At 36.1% G+C, this 23,954-nt stretch overlaps 1 pseudogene; it reads right to left on the bottom strand.

The window, feature by feature from the left end:
* Positions 1–22,700: 22,700 nt before the first annotated feature.
* Positions 22,701–23,701, bottom strand: LOC147393111 (uncharacterized; annotated as a pseudogene).
* Positions 23,702–23,954: the final 253 nt, after the last annotated feature.

The following is a 23,954-nucleotide window of genomic DNA, read 5'->3' as shown; positions in this document are numbered from 1 at the left end:
CAACCTTGACCAAATCAAACGGTACTACATTTAAGGAGGCCATTTTTGGTCGAATCAATTTTCTTACTACCTAGTTCAATATCTCTTTACTCAGCCCTTTGCAGTCTTTTAAAAAAAAAATGATGCCTTTTTAATTCTCAGCCCGATCACCTAACCCAGGAAAGGGAAAAATTCAAACTACGTCTTGGTCTGATCCCAAAATTTTGGGGTACGTAGGCAACCTGAGAAGTTACTTCAGGCCGGACTACATAAAAAAAAATAGATTTCTCGAAAAAAATCTAGATTCAAAAGAAAAAAAAGAAATATCTTCAAAATGGGGAAGAAAATTCAAAGCAAAAGAAATGCCACACAAGGGGTATTCAGGTTTTTGAGCCTCAAAATCCCTTTCTTTTTATGCCTAGTCCCAAGCCTACCTATAAAAGTCCTCCTAAGTACCGTGTGAAAAAGTCAAGGAGGGTAGCAAAGCATGATCATAAAGTAATTCTAGAAGTTCAGAGGAGAAGAAAAAGAAAAAAAAATGATGAAGCTTGCTAAGTTGAAAACTCGAAAAGGGCGACTTAGGCAAAAATTAAGGCAAGCTCGCAAGGTTGAAAATCTGAAAGGACAACTTTGGCAACAATCAGAGCCAAGAAAAAGAAAGAGCTCGCTAGATCGAAAATCTAAAAAGGTGATCTAGGCAAAAGCTAGAGCAAGCTCGCTAGATTGAAAACCTAAAAAGGCGATTTAGGCAAAAGTTAGAGCAACAAAGAAAAATAGAAGAAAATCTCAAAGTTGAGAGCGGTCCGAGCTGAAACATCAGAAATCTGAATAATCAAGTTCAATACTTAGTTTAAATCAGGCATAGACTCAGAAGTCACAAGTATCTTGTCTACGATCGATCTGAAAATTCTTACTTTCCCAAGTGAACCAAGGGAGAGAAGGATGAATTCTATGATAAGTCTCAAAAGGAAATATTTTTGTTCTCTTGAGCCTGACTCAAAATCTTTAATAAATTAATCAAATTAAAAGTTGGATCTTTATTGCGCTTGTGGTAATCAAATATTTCAAACCTTCATACAAGGGGCATTTTCTTTTTCCTCTAAATATGTAGTTTCCCCCTTATACTAGGAGCATTTTTTTTAATTTTTGCCTGATGTGTTCAATTATCTTCAATGCCATGTTTATTGTCAAATTAGGGGCATTTTGTTTTGAGCAATGTTAATCCTAAAAGGTAATGGGAACTCCAAATTTAAGGTTACCCTCTTGATAATAGTTTTTTTCCGAAAAACCCTTGAGATTCAAAAGAAATAAAAGCTCAGGTTTTAAATTCATAAAACTTTTTGCTAAAACCCTTGAGGGTCAAACAAAAACGTTCCTGATCTCATATTTTGGTTTTTGTCCAGAAAATAACTCATTTACCTAGAGTAGGAGATATGACATTCTTTCGCTCCCATATTCTTTTCCTGATTCATTCATTCTTGGATTCGATCATTTTCCTCCAGATTCATTATCTTCCAGATTTATTCGTTCTCCGATTCATTTTAATCAGTATTCTCCAAATTCATTCATTTTTTCTCAAAATTCCTTCATTCCTCTGCTAATTTTGCTCAGATGCCGCCAAGGGTTATCTTGGATCTTGCTTAGATGTCGCCAAGGGTTATCTTGGATTTTGTTCAGTTGCCGCCAATGGTTATCTTGGATTTTGCTCAGATGCCACCAAGGGTTATCTTGGATTTTGCTCAATTGCCGCCAAGGGTTATCTTGGATTTTGCTCAGTTGCCGCCAAGGGTTATCTTGGATTTTGCTGATTTGCTGCCAAGGATTATCAGTTGCCGCCAAGAGTTATCTTGGATTTTGCTCAGTTGCCGCCAAGGGTTATCTTGGATTTTGCTCAGATGCCACCAAGGGTTATCTTGGATTTTGCTCAGTTTCCGCCAAGGGTTATCTTAGATTTTGCTCAGATGTCGACAAGGGTTATCTTGGATTTTGCTCAGTTGCCGCCAAGGGTTATCTTGGATTTTGCCCAGTTGCCGCCAAGGGTTATCTTGGATTTTGCTCAGTTATCGTCGAGGGTTTTCTCGGAATTATGATCAATTTATGCTCAGATTATGCTCAGTTTATGGTTATATTTATATTCATTTTATGCTCAGATTTTATTCAGTTCCAACTTAAACTCTTTGAAATTTATCTCAGATTTTAAGTCACACACTTGCACAGTTGTTACATCAGTCAAGGAGAATTTTTTAAAATTCAAGGATCTGACACTGCCAGTGAGAACTCACGCTCAAGGACCTGGCATTTTTTTTAGTTCGGGGAGAGTTTTACCCTCAAGGATCCGAACACCTCGACGAATTGCTAAATCAGACTGCAAAATGAACTGCCACTAACTTTGGCATTCGGATATCGCACTATCTACCAAAATAGATTTGCTATCTAGTTTTCCTCAACCCTCTGCCAAAGAGGGGCATCTGTAGACACCCCATTTTTGTACTCGCCTGATTAATCAACTAGTCAACCCGATCGCAACGATTCTCAATGATGGATGTTTATTCCATTACTTTATTTTGTTACTAGATATGTTTCAGAAATCTGGATGAGGTATTTCGAACTGACAAAACCTTAGAAACTACGCTACGCTAGGAAAATACGACCTCAGAAACATAGAAATCATCATTTTTCAAATAAAAGAAGCTGCACGATAAAAATCACTAAAAATTGATCAAAATACCCATAACATCAAAACAACCCTAGAGCCTACATTACTCTTAGGAAAATCCTTTCGAACACATAAAACAACAAATCGGAACTAAATAAATCATTTTGTCAATTTTCAAAAAATTTGACAAAATTACGAAAATGCCCATCATAAAGTTCACAACCATTTTACACAAAAATTTCATAAATGACACATATCAATATTTCCATTGAATTCCTTATGAAAAATCAATTCCAAAACATCCTAGAACATCAAAAACCGACTTAAAACGCGAAAATTCCTCTCAATTTTTATAATTAAAAATTTCTCAATTTTTATAATTAAAAATTTTGAAATTAATAAATAAAATATTAAATAATTAAAGTGCAACATTAATGAAATTAATTTAAAATTTTGAACTAAAAAACTCAATCAATCAGGCTCTCAGGCAAAATTGTTGAGGGTTCGCAAGATATTTCTTTAAAGACCCCTCCATTTGGGGATCCAAAGAATTAAAAATATAATAGAGGGGGTTCTCCAAAAAATTAAAGTCAATCAAGCAAGACTAAAGTCAAGTCAATCACATAAGACTAAAATCAAAATTAAAGTCAATTAAGAAAGACTAAGGTGAAGATATTAAAATCAACCAATTAAGACTAAAGTCAAAGTCTTAAAGTCAATCAAAGAAGACCAAAAGTCAAAACCCTAATAGAGTTCTAATTAAGAAGACCAAAAGTCAAAACCCTAATAGAGTTCTAATTAAATAATAACTCTACCTAAAAGAATTCTAATTAAAATACAACTCTACCTAAAATAATTCTAATTAAAATACAATTCTACCTAAAACAGTTCTAAACTAAAATACAACTCTAACTAAAAGAATTATAATCAAACACTAATTCTGTCTAAATCAACCCTTAAAAAAATCTATAAATAGAGGTCCTCACACCCTATTTTCGTATCAAATCATAAACCCTAAGAGAAGTAGGTCAAAAACCTCCCTAGCCTCCCATAAACCCTAGTTTTGGAGTCCCAACTTCTTACCTAACACCCATACTTCGATTTTAGCCTAAAAAACACCTAAAAGCCCTTCAAAAACATCCCAAAATTCATAAAAAATTTGAAGGATCCAGATATAAAGAAGGGATACCTCGCCTCGGAGATTAGAAATCAGATCCGAAAATAGACCGAAGTAAGAAATACTGAACAAGGAGTTACTCTGTCAGATCTGAGGGAACGATAAAGTTATCTTCGGAAAGATATAATTTCTTAATTTTTTTTATTATCTAGGTCTTTTTAGCAATGTAATTTAGTTGGGATAAGTAGAGACCGACATTGGCTGGGTGGGGTTGGTGCCTAACACCTTTCAACCCCGTAACGTGATCCCCAGACCCATATCTATTTTAGTAGATTAGTTGATTTATCCATTCTGAGTCATTGATTGGTTCCTAAACCGTAATAACTAGGTGGCGACTCCCAAACCTCAAGGGTCAAAAGTGGATCCGCGCACCCCACGGATTGAGGGCACTTTCAACATGACTAGTGAGTCTAGCCATTTTACATCATCTATTTTCCCTATTGTTTATAAAGAAGTTCATCTTGCTACTAGGTCTTTTATACCTATCTACAATAAGGGTACCATCTCATTATCCCCTGATTTTTCTCTTGACTTTATGATTAATGATCCTCACCTATCTCTTAACATTTTATCTGTGAGTAGCATTACCAAATCTTTAAATTATTCCGTAACTTTTTTTCTATTCACTATATTTTTCATGACCTAGTTTCAAGAAGGATTTTTTACAAGGGGTATGAGAGGGATGGATTGTACGTGTTTGGATCTACACCGACTGCGATTCCGATTTCTATATTTCTATCTTCTAGGAACCACACTTTTTCATCGTAGTCTTTAGATTTATGGCATACTTGCTTAGAACATGCTAATTTTCAGCACTTATGTTATTTATTTCCTTCTTTAAAAATTTCTTGTAGTGGACACAAATTTTAGTACTTTGTGTTTGAACTCTCTAAATACACTCATACCTCTTATATTTCTCGTATACATCGGTTTAATGTAATATTTGATTTAGTTAATTCTGATGTGTGGGGGGGCCTTCCCATGTTACTGCTTTTAATGATCATAGATACTATGTTACATTTATAGATGACTATTCTCGTTGCACTTGGATTTATTTGATGCGTTCTCATTCTAAAGTGCTTCCTATTTTTGTTAATTTTCTTAAGATGATTCAAACTCAGTACAACATCACTGTTAAATTTCTTAGGTCAGATAATGGGAATGAATATATTTCTGAGGGGATTCATTCTCATTTTCATGAGAATAGTATGCTTCATTAGTTGACATGTCCATACACTCCTAAGCATAATGGGGTGGCGGAATGTAAGAATCATCACCTTATGAATATAATATGGTGTTTTCTTCAAGGCATGCATATTCCTAAAGCATATTGAAATATAGCAGTCTTCACTGTGGCTTTTCTTCTTAATCGTGTTTCGAGTCGCACCTTAGGGGGACATGTGTCTCTTCATGTTCTTCAACCTAATAACACTTTCTTTCCCATTACTCCTAGAGTCTTTGGGTATACGTGCTTTGTTCAAGATAAGACTCCCACTCGCACTAAATTAGATGATAAAGCCATTCCATCTTCTTGGGCTATTCCTCTGTGTCCAAGGGGTATCTGTATTATGATCCGATTTCTCATCGTGTTATACATTCTCTTGATATTACATTCTTTGAAAATATTCCATACTTAAGTACTACTTCTACTTTGTAGGAACCTTTTTCTTCGCAAGACCCATCACCTATAGTGCTACCTTATCTAATTTTTACTTCACCTCCATCATTGCTTCAGGTCTATACTCGTTGCCCTCGTCCCTCTCCACCTTTGCCAACCTCTTCCTTGGAATCAAACATTTCATCTCTTATCCTTACACCTGCTCTTATTCCTTATATTTTTGACTTCCACTTGTCTATTGCTCTTCGCAAAGGTAAGAAATGGTGTGTTATTGATCATCCCATTGCCTAGTTGATTTTCTATCAAGGTATTTCTTTTTCTTATCAGGCCTACCTTGCTCTTATTGATTCTATTTGAGTACTCCGGTTTGTATCAAAGACTTTGCAAGAACCTCAATGGACTAAAGATATGACTATCGAGATGGATGCTTTATAGAAAAATAATACTTAGGAGCTTGTTACCTTTCCATCTGGGAAGCAGACCATTGGTTGTAAATGGATCTTTGAAATCGCCTCAACCCGGCCTTTCTACGAAATAAAGGATAAGGGTCCGATTACGCATCTCAGGGATTTTAAAAGAATATGGAGTCGCCACCTAGTTTAGGTCTAGGAACCAAAATTAACTCCAAATGGATATGGATCGGTCCACGGATCAGAGAGATGGGTAAGGGGTTAGGTTACGAATTTCGGAAGGTGTTAGGCACCGAACCCGCCTGATCAAGATGATCAGTCTTTACTACGATCCAAAAATATCCTACGGTCAACATTCAAAGACTAAAAGTCAAACTAGGGTCCAATCATCATCAAATCGTATCGTATTTACTAAACAAATCCTACGGTTAAAATAATTACATGGATTCTTGAATTTCGCATAATAGAATCCCACAATTGATGAGGTTTACGTGGCACCAAAATTTAGTAAATCGATTCAGGCACATTTGGAAGAAAGTGAAATCAATTAATGCCTTATACACAAAATTATTGAATTGGCTCATTGACGACATTTATCAAAGAAATTCGATTTCTGAATCGCCACGTGTATTAAAATCAGCAAGTTAACCCACAAATTATTAATCAAAGAAATCTTGATTATTTTTAGTTGCCACATGTATTAAAATTGTTGAATCGACTCACACATTTTTAGCCAAAGAAATCCGATTTTTGAATTACCACGTGCGTCTTAAAATCAGTGAGTTAACTCACAAATTATTAATCAAAGAAATCTGATTTTTGAATTATCACGTGCGTCCTAAAATCAGTGAGTTAACTCATAAATTATTAATCAAAGAAATCCAATTTTTGAATTACCACGTGTATTAAATACAGTGAGTCAACACACACATTTTTTGATCAAAGAGATTCAATTTTTGAATTGCTACGCTTATTAAAATCAGTGAGCCAACTCGTTGTTCAATTTCGTAGGAAGTTTTGGTTTCCAATGCACATGAAAATTAGTGAGTTGACACATTGATTTTCATTGAGAAAATCGATTTCTTAATTTGTTGTGTATTCAAAAATTCATGAGTTGATCAATACTAATATTAATGAGTTAACCCAATTTGATATTAGCGAATTGAGAAAATCGATTTTTTAATTTTATGTGTATTCAAAAATTCATGAGTTGATCAATACCAATATTTACGAATCGGCTAAAAAAAATCGATGAATCTACTTGATAATATGAACACCCAATGAGCCAATCCACCAACTTGATATATGCAAGTTAATTCAATCAATCTAAAAATGGGTGAATTGATCTGTTAATATTTGAAAAACTTTAAAAATTGCCATTAGTGCCACGTACACCTCAAAAATCGACGAATTAGTTTATATACATACGAAATCAAGAAATAATACAATAAAATGAAAAAGAAAATACAATAAAAATAAAGTAAAATAAAAAAAAAAGTTACCTTTGCCGAATAATGTCGGATTGCTAAGATTCCTTCAAAAAGAACCTTGAAATAGCTTATAAATAATGCCCTGATCCTACAAGCTTGAAGTCTGATTGTCGGATTCCTTTAAAACTTACCAAAGGAGTTGCTTGAGTGCAAAAACTGAGGATTATGGGGACTTTGAATGGGTTTAATGGTTATGGTGCTGCTATGGGAGGACGAAGAAGTTGGTTTGTGCGAAGAGGATAGTCGAAGTGAGGTTCTGTGAGATTGTGCAAAGAGGGTAGCCAAAAGATGGTAGTGTAAGGGGGAGGCTGAAACCTATGGGGGTGTTGTTAAAGGAACTATTATGAAACTAATAGATGGCTGGTTTGTCTTGTCGAACAGCTTGGAGAAGAATAAGAAGAGGTAAATCTCTCTTCTTCTTTTTTCTTTTCTTGCTTGCTACTGAATCTTCTTGCCCCTTTTTTTTTTTGGCTCTTTTCAATTAAGATCGGTTTGGCCCTTGGTTGCATTTTCCCTTGTGGTCAGAAATTCCTCCTCAAGACGAGAATGGGTGCTGGTTTTATAGAGAGGAGAATGAGAGGTAGAGTTGCTATTTTTTTTTTTTTTGAGCTTGGATTTTGTAGATTTTTTTAAAAGTAGAGATGTAAGGAGGTAGCAAAGTGAAGATGGAAGGAGATGGGCTGGAATAATGTTGTAGCAAAAGAGGAATGTAAGGGAAAGAGAGAGAGAGGGTGGCTGATTATTGGTCAGCAATGGGGAAAGAGGATGTTGCTGAATTTTTAATGAGGAAGGTTGCTAAAATTTATTTAATGGGGAAAGAAGATGGAAAGTTGTAGAATTTTTAATGGGGAGGTTGCTGAATTTTTAATGGGGGAAGAAGAAGATGGAAGGTTGCAGGTTTTTTTTTTAATTTTTTTGTTATGGAGGGTAGTAAAAAAAAATGTCAGAGAAAGTCCCCTTCAATGGTTCCTTGCCTTTTCCTTTTATGGTGGTTCTCCCCAAAAATCATGAGACAATGAGAGAATGAGAGAGGGGAGAAATGGGAGAGATGGGAGAGTGAGAGGAGGACATGGGTGGTTATGAGGAGGAGTTGGAGACGTTGGAGAGAAGAAGATGGGGGAGTTGGAGAGTGCCCACGTTTTATTTTTTATTTTTTATTTATTTTTATTTTTATTTTTATTTTTATTTAAGAATGAGGGGTGGAGATCCCATGTTACTTGAGCTATGGTAATTTCTCGCTAATGAGTCGTGATTGATTGATTTTTTATTTGAGTTTGAATTTTGGATTTGTCAAATTTTTCGAATTTCGATTTAGGTTGGTTTAATTTCAATTTGGCTCGTTCTGAATTTCGATTTGTGTTTTAATTGTTTAATTTGAGTTTAATTTTTAATTTAAATTTTAAACGGGTTGATTAATTTAAATTTTAATTGGTCAGTTAATTGGATTTTGATTTGATCGAATATATTTTAATTTGTTGACTGCACTTTGATTGGTCGATTTGGTTGACTGATTTTAAAATTTTAATTCAATTTTATATTTTGATTGGTTTAATGATTTTTAACTTGATTTTCAATTTGATTTTGATTTTGATAATCGGTTTGTTGATTTTTAAATTAAATGTAATTTTTATTTTTATATTTTAATTGAAATTTAATTTGATTTTACGATTTTAAATTGATTTTAAATTTTAGATTTTAATTGGTTCTTAGTTAAATTTTAGTTTTATTTTTAATTTGAATTTTATTTTGGTTTAATTTTTTATTTGAATTTTATTTTCCTAGGGATCAAGGCCTCTATGTTAGAGTTAGATGTTAAGGGGCGTTTTGGTCATTTTTATGATTTTTGACGATTTTTCTTGAATTTCTCTGTTTTCATCGGTTTGGGTCCCGTTAGACTCGAAATCACATTCTGAGTGGAATGGAGGTACTTTCGAGATTTTTTAGGGGTCTAAAATTTATGAGGGGTATTTTCATCATTTTGATGATTTTTATATGATTTTTCTTGTATTTCTCTATTTTCATCGATTTGGGTCTAGTTAGAAATCACATTCTGAGTACAATGGATTTACTTTCGAGATTTTTCAGAGGTCCAAAATTTGTGAAGGGTATTTTCACCAATTTGGTGATTTTTACGGATTTTTTCAAATTTTAGCATGAGATTTCTTTCAGTCACCGTGTGATTATTTCTAAGTCTCAAAGGCATTTTTTTTTTAGCATAGCGAGATCTCTAAGTTATCAAAGTGTGTAGTGAACCTAAGCGTACGTGCTTGCTAAATCGAGTGTAAGGTGTAACGATCCTAAGCGTGAATAAATTTCTATGTCGAGTTGTAATGAGTAGGGAAGATAGAAGGAATCAAACAGTACTCACAAGCCTTCGAGTTCTTTATGCTCATCATTAGGAGTCTACAAAAAATGGGTGATGAATTATCGAATTAGGTAGATGCAAAAATGGGGTGTCTACAGATACCCTTCTTTGGCAAAAGGTGGAAGCAAACTAGATACCCAATCTATTGTGGTAGATAGTGTGATATCTGAATGCCAAAGCTAGTGACAGCTCATTTTGCAGCCTAATTCGGTAATTTATTAACACGTCCAAATCCTTGAGGGTAACCTCTTCTTGGAAAAAAGTCAGATCTTTGAATTTTGAAAAATTCTCCTTAACTAATGCAAATGCAATTCGAGTGCACGTGTGTGCCATTGTGTAGTGATAATTTTGAAAATGCGCACCTCCATTATGCACATTCATGCTGGAAGACAACAATCTTAATAATGAAAAATTGTGTAAGATCAACATAAAACCCGAGCAACATTTGAAATTTTTTTTGGATAAACTGAGTATAATTTGAGCATAAACTGAGCATAATCTGAGCAAAAATCCAAGAATAATCTCAGCGGGTTTGAGCAAAATCTGAGTAGGTCTGAGTAAAATTCGAGGAAGAATCTCGGCAGGTCTGAGCAAAATCTGAGCTGGTGTGAGAATAATCTAAGTAGGTCTACAAATCTCGACGGGTCTGAGCAAAATCTGAAAAAGAATCTCGACAGGTCTGAGCAAAATTTGAGTAGGTCTGAGTAAAATTCGAGACGAATCTCGACGGGTCTAAGAAAAATTTGAGAATAAATCTCGGCAGGTCTAAGCAAAATCTGAGCAAGTCTGAGTAAAATTCGAAAAGAATCTCAGCCGGTCTGAGCAAAATTCGAGAAAGAATCTCGGCAGGTCTGAGTAAAATCTAAGCAAGTCTGAGTAAAATCCAAGTAGGTCTGAGTAAAATCTAAGACGAATCTCGGTGGGTCTGAGCAAAATCCGAGAAAGAATCTCGACAGGTCTGAGCAAAATCTGAGTAGGTCTGAGTAAAATCTGAGACGAATCTCGACGGGTCTAAGAAAAATCAGAGAATAAATCTCGATAGGTTTGAGCAAAATCTGAGCAGGTCTGAGTAAAATCTGAACAGGCCTGAGTAGAAGATTGGAGTAAAATCTCATTCCATAGGAACCATTTTTTTAAATGGTCAGGTCAACATTTTATCTTTTTTTTTGAACCTCAATGGTTTTGAAAAAATGCTATCGAAAGGGTATCCTTTAGTTCCGAATTTTCCTTATCCTTTGGGGCTGGAATTGATCAGGCTTAAGAACAAAAAAATGCCCCTACTTTGATAGGACCTTACACTGGGGATAATTGAACATATGTTGAAAAGACATGCCCCTAATGTAGGGAGAAAATAAATATGCTTCCGAAGAAAAGGAGAAGTGCCCCTCAATATGTAAATTAGAAGTCTTAAATTACCACAAGTGCAATAAGGATTCACTTTTAATTTCGACTTTATTGAAGATCATGAGTCAGGTTCATCTGTTGGAAACAAATATTCACTTTTGAGATTCATCCTGGATATCACGTTCTTTCCCCTTTGACTCGTTTAAAATCCTGAGGGACGGGATTTCAATTTTAATTAGTAAGACAATTTCCATTCCGTACACTAGTGAATAAGGGGTAGCTCCGGTGGAAGATCGTATCGAGGTACGGTAGGCCTAGAGCACAAATGGTAATTTTTCAAACCAATCCCTATGCGATTGACACATCTTCCTGATGATTGTCTTAAGATTCTTATTGGCTGCTTCAACTGTTCCGTTAGTCTAGGGACGATAGGGTGATGATTTGTGGTGTCAGATCTTGAACTTTGAACATAAATTAACTTTAACTTTGAAGTGTGACCCATTATCAAATATCAGTTCAGAAGGTACCCCATATCGACTGATAATATGTGTTTGAATGAACTTGGCAACTTTTGATGCAGTGAGAACAGCATATGAAGTAGCCTCCACCCATTTTATAAAATAATCAATGGCCACGAGAATGTACTCATGTCCATTCGATGCTTTAGGTGTGATTTTGCTAGTTATGTCGATACCCCAGATAGAAAATGGCCATGGTGAAGTCAAACCAATTAACTAAGATGGAGGTACATGTATGAGGTTAGCATGTACTTTGCATTTATGGTAGGTCTTGACCAGGTGATGACAGTCTGTTTCCATTGTTGGCCAATAATATCCATGTCTTATGATTCGTTTGGCTAACATCTTCCCACTCATATGTGGTTCATAGTCTCCGGAATGCAACTCTTCCATTAACCGTTCAGCTTGATTTTCGTCAACACATGAAAAATGAATTCCATCATAAGAACTCTTATATAAGTTTCCTGCGCACAGGATGACCTGGGATGCGAATCTCTATAGGGTTTGTCATTCTTTCCTTGACGCTTCAACTGGGAACTCTTGTTTTTCTAATACTTTATGAATGTTAGTGTACCATGGCTTTCTGTCAAGGAGTCGGACAGCGATGTCGACCTAATAGCAATATGCTGGTTTATCTTTGATTTCAACTGTGATAGGCCTTAGTTCCATGCCTGAAGGCAAATGGATCATCGAAGAAAGAGTAGCCAGAGCGTCAACGAATCTGTTCTCTTCCCTTGATAGATGTTGGAACAAGATGGCTTTGAACTTCCTTACTATATTTAGCAGATACTCGTGATAGGGTTTCAGTTTCACATCCTTAGTTTTTCATTCTTCCAACGACTGATGTATGACCAAGGCTGAATCTCCAAATACTTCAATTTCTGTGATACCTAAATTCAAAGCAGCCTCGAGTCCAACGATGCATGCTTCGTATTCAGTTGTATTATTAGTATTGGAGAAAGCTAGCTTAATAGCAATCGGGATGTGGCATCCTTCAGGAGAGAACAAAACTGTCCTATTCCATACCCGTTCTGATTCACTGCTCCATCAAAGTATAACCGCCATACTCTATCTCGCAATTCTTCTTCAAGGTTCAGGATATTTTCATCTGGGAATTGATCGATAGCTCTTGTTCCTTTTACCACTGGATGATCAGCCAAGCATTCTGCTACTGCTCTTCCCTCAATAGATTTCTACGTAACATGCGTAATATCGAATTCTAATAATAACAATAACCACCGTGCAGTTCTTCCTGTCAATACCGACTTCTCAAAGATATATTTTAGAGGGTCCATCCGAGATAATAAAATAACTGAATGAGAGAGCATGTAGTGTCGAAGCCTTTGAGTAGCCCATACTAGTGCTAGGTATGTCTTTTCGAGAGCTGAATACTTTCGTTCATACTCTAACATCTTTTTCCTGATATAGTAGATGACCCTCTCTTTATGACTGTCTTTGTCGTACTGTGCCAGCATGCATCCCATAACTTCTTCCGTGACTGACAAGTAAAGGAGAAAAGGTTCACCTGGGGTAGACATAATCAAAATGGACGAATTTGAGAGATATTCCTTAACTTGGTTGAAGGCTTTTTGGCATTGCTCATTCCATACTGTCGATTCGTTCTTCTTGAGAAGCTTGAGTATAGGTTCGCACACATTGGTGAGCTAAGCGATAAATCTGCTGACATACTAAATTCTGCCTAAGAACCCTGGAATCTACTTTTCAGTCTTAGGAGGTGCCATTTCTTGTATAGCTTTGATTTTTCTAGGGTCTACTTCGATCCCTCTTTGACTGATCACAAATCCTAATAATTTTTCAGAAGTCACTCTAAATAAGTACTTTTGCAGGTTAAGGCGTAACTGGTATTTTTGGATTCTTGTGTGAGAAACTTCTCTAGTGCAGCGACGTGTCCTGATTGTTCTTTGGAGTTCACTATCATGTCATCTACATAAACCTCGATCTCTTTGTGTATCATGTTGTGTAATAAGGTCATAGCTGCTCTCTGATAGGTAGCCCCAGCGTTCTTCAAACCAAAATGCATGACTTTGTAGCAAAAGGTTCCTCATTGATTGATGAATGAAGTCTTTTGCATGTCGCGAGGATCCATCTTTATTTGGTTATATACTGAAAACCCATCCATAAACGAAAGCATGGCGTGCCCTGCTGTATTATCGACCAATACATCTATGTGAGGCAATGGAAAGCTATCCTTTGGACTGGCCTTATTTAAATCTCTGAAGTCCACGCACATACTCACTTTCCCATCTTTTTTGGGAACTGGAACTACATTAACGATCCATTCTGGGTATTTTACCACTTCCATGAATCCAGTATTGATCTATTTAGTGACCTCTTCCTTAATCTTCAAAGTCCATTTTGGCTTCATACGTAGAGTTTCTACTTTACTGGCTTAGCATTGGGATGCAATGGAATTCGATATTGAACAATATCTGTACTTACTCCTAGCATGTCCTCATACGACCACGCGTACACGTTTTTAAACTTTCTGAGCAAATCCACTATCCCTTTGCGTTCCTCGGGAGATAAGGTGATTCCATTTTGAATCTCTTGAGAATTTTTTTTAGTCCCGAGATTGACTAGTTTTGTTTCTTCCATTATAGGTTGAGCTCGACGTTCATTTTCTTGTTCAAGAAATTTAATTAATTCGATAGGAGTTTCTTCATCAGAAGATTCGTCCTTCGAATTCATATTATTAGTTAAATCATTATTGCACTCAGGGTAATCAGAAACTTCTTCTATTTCATTAAAGATAGATGGGGTGACAAGACTTACTGCGGACTCAACAGACTTAACATGATTAAACTTAACATACAACAAAGGACTCAGTACATAGTAATAAGAAAGGGACCTGACTGCCGGTTTGATTACAGACTGTGGGTTTTGAGCACCACTCTTGATTGACAGGACTAACACATTTCCTTCTTCGATAAACATTTGAGCGATATTGAGTGAATCCACGGTTATCTGTCAATCATCTGCTCCTTTGAATTCTTCAGATGCTTGTCTTCTTCCTTGTCAGGCCAACCCATCCCAAAGAAAATCTCAAATCCTGGTTGACGAGTACCCGTGACGTGGTCGATAAAGGGTTCTGGGAAACCACAATAAAGGAAATCTTCCCCTGCTTTCACGAAGCGTCTATTAAGGGTTTTGCGATAAGGCTTCATTTTGATCAGATTGGTGACATGCCCTTGTCTTCTCGCGTTTGTCTTATTTTTCCTTATCTTCCAATATCGGACTCAATCTTCTTTGGTAGGTTCGTACCCCAATCTGAATGTTCCAACTACTTCTTGAATGGCTGGTGCAGCTTTGATCCCCTATTGTCTACGACCCAAGCCCATGCTTGGGAATAATCTCATGCTTTTAAACATGCTAGCTACACAACAATTAATGTATTATCGATAGGAACGAGCTCTTTTGCAGAATTATGCCATTGAACAACATGAATATTTTCAAATTCAAACTCGCTGAGTTGTATTTCTTTTTGTTCGGGTTGAATTTCAGGCAGCGACTTATCTTTGGTTTCGATTTTGTTCACAATCCCCATAATTTTAGCATCCTCATGAAGTGTGATTACTAAACCGTCTTTGATGAACTTAATCTTCTAATGAAAAGTAGAAGGTACGACCTTGATCTAATGTAGCCACGATCTCCCTAGTAATAGGTTGAATGATGACTGAATATCCAAGACTTAGAATTCCATAGGGAAGTCTGCTATACCTGTGGATATTCGTAGCTGCAAAGTCCCCAGTATATCCCTTTTGGTATTATCGTAAGCTCTGACACCTTGACTAGTTGGTTTGAAATCTTCTGCCTTTAAACCAAGACAAGTTGCGGTCTCTAGGGGACAAACATTTAATGCACTTCCATTGTCTACCAAGAGAAAGTGCCCTCGATCTAAAGGGTGCGCGGATCCACTTTTGACCCTTGAGGTTTGGGAGTCGTCACTTAGTTATTACGGTCTAGGAACCGAATATAGACTCTAAACGGATAAATCAACTAATCTACTACAAAAATATGGGTCCGGGGATCACATTACGGGGTTGGAAGGTGTTAGGCACCAACCTCTCCCGGCCAATGCCGGTCTTTACTTATCCCAAATAAAACTACATTGCTAACAAAAAGACCTAGATAAAAAAATAAAAGAATTTTACCTTCGAACACAACAATTATATTCCATCAGATCTGATAAAATCGCTCCTTGTACAGTACTCATCGCTTTGTTCTATCTCCGGATCTGATTTCTAATCTCCGAGGTAAGGTATCTCTTTCTTAGATCTGGATTCTTCGAATTTGTTTACGGATTTCTGAGTGTTTTTGAAGGGCTTCTAGCTATTTTTCAAGTTAAAATCGAAATATGGGTGTTAGGTAAGGAGTTTGGACTCCAAAATTAGGGTTTATGGGAGGCTAGGGAAGCGTTTTGACCTACTTCTCTTAGGATTTTTACTTGGATACGAAAATAGGGTGTGGAGGCTCCTATTTATAAAGTTTTTTAGAAGAATTAGGGTTTCTTATTAAGGTTTTGACTTTAGTCATATGAGATTGACTTAGTCTTATTAGGGTTTTAATTAGGATTTTGACTTTAGTCTCATGAGATTGACTTGATTAGGGTTTTAATTAGGGTTTTGACTTTAGTCTTATGAGATTGACTTGATTAGTTTAGATTAGGGTTTTGACTTTTAGTCTCATTTGATTGACTTTAAGATTTTGACTTTAGTCTTTCTTGATTGACTTTAATTTCTCGACTTTAGTCTTACTGGATCGACTTTAAGATTTTGAAGAAACCCCCTTTATTATATTTTTAATTCTTTGGGCCCCCAAATGGAGGGGTCTTTTAATAAATATCTGAGCAACCATCAACAATTTTGCCTGAAAGCCTGATTGATCGATTTTTTTGATTCAAAATTTTAAATTAATTTTATTAATGTTTCACTTTAGATTATTTTATGTTTTATTTATTAATTTCAGAATATTTAATTATTAAAATTATAAAATTACCGTTTTACCCTCGGAGAGGACTTTTGCGTTTCAAGTCGATTTTTGATGTTCCAAGATGTTTTAGAATCGATTTTTCGTAAGGAATTAAACAAAAATATTGGTTTTTATCATTTATGAAGGTTTTTGTGCGAAATGGTTGTGAACTTTATGAGGGGCCTTTTTGTAATTTTTTGAATTTTGCAAAAATTGGCAAAATGATTTATTTGATTTCAATTTATTATTTTATGTGTTTTAAAAGGATTTTCCTAAGTGTAACGTAGGCTCTAAGAATGTTTTGAGATTTATGGGTATTTTGATAATTTAGTCATTTTTTAGTGATTTTTTTCGTAAAACTTCTTTTTATCTGCAAGATGATGATTTTTATGTTTTTGGGGTCATATTTTCCTAGCGTAACGTGATTTCTACAGTTTTGTCAGTTCGAGATACCTCATCCGAATTTCTGAAACATATCTGGTAACAAAATAAAGCATTGGAATAAACATCTATAATTGGGAACCATTGCGATTGGGTTGACGAGTTGATTAATCAGGCAAATGCAAAAATGGGGTGTCTACAGATGCCCCTCTTTGGCAGAGGGTTGAAGCAAACTAGATAGAAAATCTATTTTGGTAGATAGTGCAATATCTATATGCCAAAGCTAGTGACAGTTCATTTTGTAGCCTGATTTAGCAATTCGTCGAGGCGTTCGGATCCTTGAGGGTAAAGCTATCCCCGAACTAAAAGGTTGTCAGGTCATCGAGCGAGAACTTTCACTAACAATGTCAAATCCTTGAATTTTAAAGAATTCTCCCTGACTAAAAAGTGCAAGTGTGAGTGTGTGTACTGTGTGAAATTGAGTAAAAATTGAGAAAAAACTGAGCATAAACTGAGCATAATCTGAGTAAAATCTGAGCATAAACTGAGCATAATCTGAGCAAAAGTGAGCATAATCTAAGCAAAATTTGAATGTCTTACTCTACCTACCCTAGGTGAACGAGTAATAAACTAATTTTTCGGAAGTCCTACTCTACCTACCCAGGGTGAAAGAGTAATGAACTAATTTTTTTGGGAAGTTCTACTCTACCTACTCGGAGTGAAAGAGTAATGAACTAAGCTTTTTGGGAGTCCTACTCTACCTGCTCAGGGTGAAAGAGTAATAAACTAATTTTTTTGGGAGTCCTACTCTACCTGCCCAGGGTGAAAGAGTAATGATCTAATTTTTTGGGAAGTTCTACTCTACTTGCTTGGGGTGAAGGAGTAATGAACCAATTTTTTTTTTGGAAGTTCTACTCTACCTACTCGGAGTGAAAGAGCAATGAACTAAGCTTTTTGGGAATCCTACTCTACCTGCCCAGGGAGAAAGAGTAATGAAATAATTTTTTGGGAAGTTCTACTCTACCTACTAAGGGTGAAAGAGTATTGAACTAATTTTCCGGGAGTCCTACTCTACCTACTCAGGGTGAAAGAGTATTGAACTGATTTTCTTGGAGTCCTACTCTACCTACTCAGGGTGAAAGAGTATTGAACTAATTTTCCGGGAGTCCTACTCTACCTACTCAGGGTGAAAGAGTATTGAACTAATTTTCTAGGAGTCCTACTCTACCTACTCGGGATGAAAGAGTATTGAACTAATTTTCTGGGGGAAACAATCAAGGGATTAACAGGGCACTTGATTTTTTTTTTTTAAATAAAAAATTGGATTTTATGAAGGTCCGGTAAACATTTTAACTTTATTTGAATTTTAGGAGTTTTCAACATTGCTATCAAGAGGGTAAGCTTTAATTCAAAGTTAACCTTATCCTTTGGAGTTGAAATTGACCAAGCTTCAGAACCAAAATGCCCCTAGTTTGACAGGAAATATTGCACTGGGGATAATTGAACATAATTTGAAAACGAATGCCTCTAGTGTAAGGAGAGAAACTGTACTATTTAGAAAAAAGAAGTGCCCTTGTTATGAAAGTTTGAAATCGTTGATTACCGCAAGCGCAATAAAGGTTTAACTTTTAATTTTGACTTTTGTTTTTGAAGATTTTGAGTCAGGCTCAAAGAAATTGGAACAAAATATTTCTTTATGAAATTCCTCATAGAATTTGTTCTTTCTCCCTGTCGGTTCGCTTAGGGACATGAAACTCTTCAGATCAATCATAGACGAGATACTTGTATCCACTGAGTCTATATTTGGTTCAAACTGGGTATTGAAACTTGATCATTCGAACTTCTGATGTTTCGACTCGGACTGCCTTTTCAAGTTCTCAACTCAACGGAGATTTCTTTTATTTTTTGATTGCTCTAAGTTTTGCCTCGATTGCCTTTTCAGGTTTTCAATCTAGCGAGCATGCTCTAGCTTTTGCCTAGATTACCTTTTTAGGTTTTCGATCTAGCGAGCTTACAATTTTTTTTCTTTTCTTTACTCTGATTGTTGCCAAGGTCGTCCTTTCAGATTTTCAACCTTGCGAGCTTGCCCTAATTTTTGCCTAAGTTGTCCTTTTGAGTTTCCAACTTAGCAGGCTTTTTATCTTATTTTTTTTCCCTTCTAAATTTTTGGAGTTACTGTCTGATCATGCTTTTACTACCTTCCTTAACTTTTTCGCACAGTACTTAGGAGGACTTTTATGGGTAGGCTTAGGACTTAGGCATAAAAAGAAGGAATTTTGAGGCTCAAAAACCCAAATGCCCCTTGTATGGTATTTCCTTTTAAATTGTTTTCTTTTTTCTTGAATTTTCTTCCCCATTTTGGATGGTATTTCTTTTTTGTTTCAGATTTTTTCTTTGTCGGGGAATCTATTTTTTTAATTTTGATGTGATCGGGCCTGAAGTAACTTCTCAGGTTGCCTACGTACCCCAGAATTTTGGGATCAACCCAAAACGTAGTTCGAATTTTTCCCTCCCCTAGGTTAGGTGATTGGGCTGAGAAAGAAAAATACATCATTATTTTTTGAAAAGGCTGCAAAGGGCTGAGAAATGAGATATTGAACTGGGTAATAGGAAAATTGATTCGGCCAAAGATGGTCTCCTTAAATGTAATACCGTTTGATCTTGTCAAGGTTGGTTGACTCTGGTAATTCGATTCCATCATGATCTTGAAGTCTAACAATTTTTTCAAATAGTATTTCCTTAATGATTGAATCTCTCCAATTGGGTTCAAACTTTCTATAATCGAGGAAGAGTGCTCAATTTTTTTTTTGGTAGTCTGATGCTTAGATCCTTGACTTATAAGTGATGAACTTTGACTTTCTTGTCAAACATGCGAGTGACTCCTCTCCATTGACAGACCCAATATGTTTCTAACAATTAACTTCCATCAAGACCTTGAGATACAGGATTTTCCCTTTTAACCGGTAAGATTGCTTCCATATCATACACTAGAGTGACTCTAGTGGAAGACTGTATTGAAGTGTAATATGTCCATAACGCGAATGGTAACTTCTCTGGCCAATCCCGGTATGATGTGTGATTGACACATTTTCACGATGATTGTCTTGAGATTTTTACTGGCTGCTTCAACTATTCCATCGATCTGAAAATAGTAAACTTTTTTTTTTAAAAGTCCAGCACTAATACATTTTGTAATTTCTCCTCCCACCATGTGAGTCTATTATGGTTTGTACATGTGGTGTTATCACAGGATGGGTATATATTTCATGTTGAACAACACCCCAAATTTAATCGACATATCCTCATAGGACCATGTAAGCAAGTCTTTTGAATTTTCTGAATAAATTCATCATCTCTTTGTGCTTTTCTAGGGATAAGTTAGTTCCAATCTGAATTTCTTAGGAATTATTTTTGTTCCGAGGTCAATGACCTTTGCTTCCTCGAGCAAGACATTTATCTTCTCATTCAAGAGGGGGTTCTTTATTAGAGGAATTTCTCCTTGAAGCCAGTTATTAGTTAATTTGTTAATGCACTCAAGGTATTCAAAAAATTTCTTTATTCAATTAAATTTAGATGGGGCGACTGACACCATTGCAGACTCTACAAATTAACTTGATTAGAACAAAATAAGAAATAAAAAGACAAACTTGATTACTAAATTGATAAAAAGAACTGGACTCAAGACTCATAAAAAACTAAAGACAATTACCTATAACGGGCTTGATTACAGACTGAGAACTCGAGCAACTATTTTCAAGCGGTTGGACTGAGTCTTCTTCTTCAGATTCTTTGCATTCTTCAGACTTACTTCTTCTCTCTTGGCCAAGACTGCATTTGGTGGTGAAAACCTCATTAGGGATCGTCACTCTGGTAAGAGGGGGGTAGGACGTTTATGATTGACTGATCGGATGAGAAGGATTGGGTCAAACGAGAGTTGAGTATTGGATACCATGTTCAAAGTCTGAGGAGGTTGGTAAATGAGTAGAGGGTTGGTAGTAACATTTGGCAGCTCAGGGGCAGGGGCAGGGACAGGGACTTTTTTGGTTTCAATGAAGTCTTGAACTGTATGATGAAGAACGACGCAACGATCAGTAGATGACCAGAATTTTGGTGAAACTCGCAAAATAGGTTGGGATTATGAGAAAAGTGGGGAGTGGATTTGGTAAAGGTCAAGGTTGGAGAGGTGCAATGAGCCCTTTATTTAATAGTTTTTGAAAGACAATGCTCAAAGGCATACCAAGATTGGTGAATTTCCTACGTGGTCGAGGTTGATTAGGGTTAACTTGGTTACTAGGTAGGATAGTAGATTGGACGGGTATAGTAGACGTATTGGCTACATAGGCGTGATTAGCGCTAGACTTGGAATTAGTGAAAGGCTTTTTGAACTTGTTATCAGAAGGATTATAAAGGATTCTGGAAGAGAAAGCATATTCCAAATGGCTACCAGCTTGCAATAGAGACTCGAATGTAGGAAGGTATTGGGAGATTAGATGTCGGGCATACCCTTGCGAGAGGTTTTTTAAGATAATAGCCACTTGTTCTTTCTCTAAAGGACTATCCCATATTTGTGCAGCCTTGGCCCTCAAACGACCGATGAAGTCAGTAAATGTTTTCCCATTCTTCTGTTTAGTTGACTCCAAGTCCTTTCTTGAAGTTTCAATTTCGGTACTGTATTTGTACTGATGCTAGAAAGCCTTTGACATATTTTCCCATGTACCTACCATAGTTGGGTCTTGAGACATCAACCATTGCAGAGCTGACCTGGATAGAGTTCGCTGAAATAGCAATCAACCTGCTAGACTTAAGGTTCCATCAATCAAGATATCCAAGGGGTATGATCATATGAATTGGTATCAAAAAGAAAATCATGCACCATAATCTAACACATAACCTATTCAAACATGGACTCATCGAGTTAACTCATCTCATAGCATTCAGCCCTCATATAACATGAAAACAATATCATCATGACATATCAAGGAAATGTATAAGAACAAGCAACAAATTGCATGAAACCAATAAATTCAAGCGAGTTGACTCGACTCATTACGTTCAAATTTGGGTATCATGGCAACACATTATGGTAAAATCGCACAAAGAGAATTAAAATAAATAGCACACTACTAGTTCCTCAAGTGATGTAAGATGAGTTCAACTAAGTTGACTCACCTAAAAAATCACCCCTATGGTTGATTTTCGAAATCCAATCCCCTTTTTTTTTTCTTATGGTCCAAACCAAAGATCGCTTTGGGCGACCTAGAAAAATTCGAGATTTCAAAGAATATTACATTGAGTGTAGAATGACAGTTATGAGCATAAGGAGTTATGATTTTTTCCTTTATTTTTTTAAACAAATCGATTTTTTTTTAGGAAGAAAGGGAAATTCTTTTTTTTTTTGTTGCCACGTGGTGAGATCAATCCTTTAGCAAAATTTGAAATCTTACTAAATTGGTGAGGATAACCTTACCCCTCCCCTTTTTTAATTTAATTTTATTTTATTTGAAAAATAAAAAATAAAAAAATAACAGGATAAGATTATAGAAAATGGAAGTTATTCTGCCATGGACATGTTCAGTCCAACCAACACAACTGCCATTACCGACCTGTTACTACGAGCCATACTTCGACTAAAGGGTACAGAAACACAAGGGAGGCTAAACATTGGTTCCTATTAAGAAGATAAGAGAATAAATTACAATATGTACACGTGTGGGTAAGAAGAGGAAAGCCATGTAGATACAAAGGGATGTAAGACCCACAGGAAAGGGTCGATTCAGCGACTATGTCTTGCTTTGGTAATAGTTTTTATCAAGCCTTTAACGATTTTCCAAAACCAAAACACATTCATCACTGCCAATATGGAAAGCACCACTAGCAAGGTGTAGAAGCCCAAAGGGAATATTTGTTTGATTTGATCAAAAAAGAGGTACATGTGGTCATAGAAAAAGATGAACAGAAGGATCCTTGCAACCAGTCACCCCAAGAACATTGCGATGCCATTGGAAAGATAAAGCTTAGAACCCTTTTGTCCAGCAGAATCCAAGTACCATCTTAGATTTACAAAGGGAGTAGTGCTCTCTAAAAATAAAACCATCAGTATGTAAATTTGAGCTTGACCACTTATGAGTGCTAAGAAGATTGCAAACATGGAGAGCACATGATGTAGAACATACTCCAGACCACCTAAAGCTGGGAAATTCCAAAGGATCATTCCCAAATCTAAGAGAAAATAACCCACTGAGATCCCCAATATGGTGTTAGATAGGACAGAATTTTTTTACAATCGATTCATCACGAGAACTTTCATTGAAAAGATCTGATAACAAAACAAGATCGAAAACAGCAACTACTACAATAAATGCATGGAATGTAGAAAAACCTCGGTTGTTCCATTCAATTTGTTCTGCTTTGCTTAGCTTGGTATAGCCTTTGAAGCACAAAAAGCTAATAAAACCTGTAACTTCATACACAATCATGCACATAACGATGCCAGCCAAAACAGATGGAAGCCAGAAAAAATGTTTGCTTGGTGCAAAATAGTCAGCTAAGGTATCTAGTGCCATGTCACTTGTCGCAGGAATTAACAAAGATCAAACTTAAGATATAATCAGAGAAGAAGAACAGAGACGAATGGAGAGGGGTTCTGGAGTTTTTGAGAAGTGGTATTGGTTCTAGAACAAGGTATGGGCTGTAGTTGTGACCACACGTGTGGATATCAAAACCAGAAGTTGAACCAATACACTACACACGGCACGCGTAGCAGATCGAGAGAGAGAGAGAGAGGGACGTCTCTCTCTTCTGCTGGTTTATTGTTTCTTCCATTGGGGAAGAAGATAGAACTAATAAGAAAAAATAATTGTTATTAGCACACCACACCTAAAATTAGTTTAAAACGGTGTTGTTGGCTAACAGCACCCTAAAAAAATTTCCTCATTTTTTTTAAATTTTTTTAATTTTTTGTTTGCTATCAATGGACAGCACAACTCTTTAAAAAAGAAAAAAACTGCACACATATAAGAAAAATAAA

Source organism: Akebia trifoliata, chromosome 10 (genome assembly GCF_017979445.1).
Source record: "Akebia trifoliata isolate Shusen 1 chromosome 10, ASM1797944v1, whole genome shotgun sequence".
NCBI classification, from domain to species: domain Eukaryota; kingdom Viridiplantae; phylum Streptophyta; class Magnoliopsida; order Ranunculales; family Lardizabalaceae; genus Akebia; species Akebia trifoliata.
Note: the sequence above shows the minus strand (reverse complement) of the source record. Positions and strands in the feature narration are given on the sequence as shown.